The sequence below is a fragment of the Solanum tuberosum genome, unplaced genomic scaffold (assembly GCF_000226075.1).
Source record: "Solanum tuberosum cultivar DM 1-3 516 R44 unplaced genomic scaffold, SolTub_3.0 scf00056, whole genome shotgun sequence".
Taxonomy (NCBI): domain Eukaryota; kingdom Viridiplantae; phylum Streptophyta; class Magnoliopsida; order Solanales; family Solanaceae; genus Solanum; species Solanum tuberosum.
In genome coordinates this window covers 1,921,863-1,923,477 of record NW_006238986.1, presented here as the reverse complement: position 1 = coordinate 1,923,477, position 1,615 = coordinate 1,921,863, and positions in this window count along the sequence as shown.

The following is a 1,615-nucleotide window of genomic DNA, read 5'->3' as shown; positions in this document are numbered from 1 at the left end:
GGTCAAATTAATTAATCAAATTAAATTAATTCATATTCATTAATTGAAAAGTTGACTTCAAAAAAAATTTAAATAAGGGTAGTATAGTAAACTTACTTAATTTCTTAATGCACGTGAAATAAAAAATGGTGTCGTATAAATAGGAACGGATGGAGTATTGTATTCTTATTTTGTGTTATCTTGAAGTCAAGTTTTCATTAAATGAACATATTAATTAATTAAATTGACTAATGAATATGAATTAATTATTTAGTTTTTTTTATATTGGTCAAATTCATACTTTCAAGACTAATAAGTAACTCTTAGAAGTAAAATAGGAGAAATAATGTCATTTATATATTGATTTTGTGACATGACAAGTAGGGTATTACGAAACATCTATTTTTAATAAGGATGATATATAAATAAAAACGGAGAGAGTATTTCTGTATATAACAAGTTAAGTATTCGTTCGTTTTAATTTGTTTGAGTTTGTTTCTGTTTTAATCTTTTTTAAAAAGAATAACTCTTTTTCTCTTATAACAATTTTTAAATTTCAAATTTTCATATGACATGTTTAAGTTTACAAACTTAAAAAGTATTTTGATAAATTTTAATAATGTTGTTTGATAATTTACCTTAAAACTCAATCAAATTAAATTTGTTTTAAAAAATGACTTAAAATAAATCAAAAATCAAAAGTAGGTTACTTAAAAGTCATTTCAGCTTGACTTTTTGTTTTTGACTCAAAAACTACTTTTTAAGTCAATCCAAACGGCTCTTAGTACTGCTATTTGATAATATACTTGAAACATGCCATCAAATCAAATCTATTTTAAAAGAGTAATATTTCAAATTAAAATGGAGAAAGTAATATTTTATACTCTTTCTTTCCATTTTTACTCATTCATATTTGACTTGACACACCCTTAAGAAGAAAAAAAATGAATAATTCACTATATGTGACCCTTATTAATTATTTGTCATCTAAATATTGAAAAATGAATAGTATCGAATAGCAAGAATAAAATAGACACAAAATAATAAATTATCTCTAAAAAAGTTTCAAATTAAATAAATAAAATAATTATTATTTTTAATATATTAAACAAGTAAAAATAGATGGAAAAATTTCAGAAATAGCAAACATAATAGTCATAATAAAGCTTTATATTATAACTATAGTTTCGATAATTACGCTCCATACTTGTAGTTCCATTTGCTAAGGAGACTGTGGTTTGTATATTTCGCTTGCGAATATACAAATTATGTATTTATACATTTAGGAATTTTTCAGAACTTCGTTTGTATATTTCGCTTGTTTATATACAAACATGGAAATTTATAGTGAATTTTTTCATAAATCGTATACAAATAGTTAGGGTAAGTATATACAAATTTTAGATTTATACAATTAGGAACCGAATTATATAAAATTCTAATTTATACAATCCGACAAATTATACATATTAAACTAATAGCAAGATTTGGAAGAAAACTATAACTGCGAATTACAATTTTTCTAAATAATAGCTATAATACTTAATATCATTTAAATATTTACTATTTTATACAATTTTCACGATTTCGAATGTGTGTCGAAAAAACATGAAGCCAAGCAAGATGTCTTGGGGCA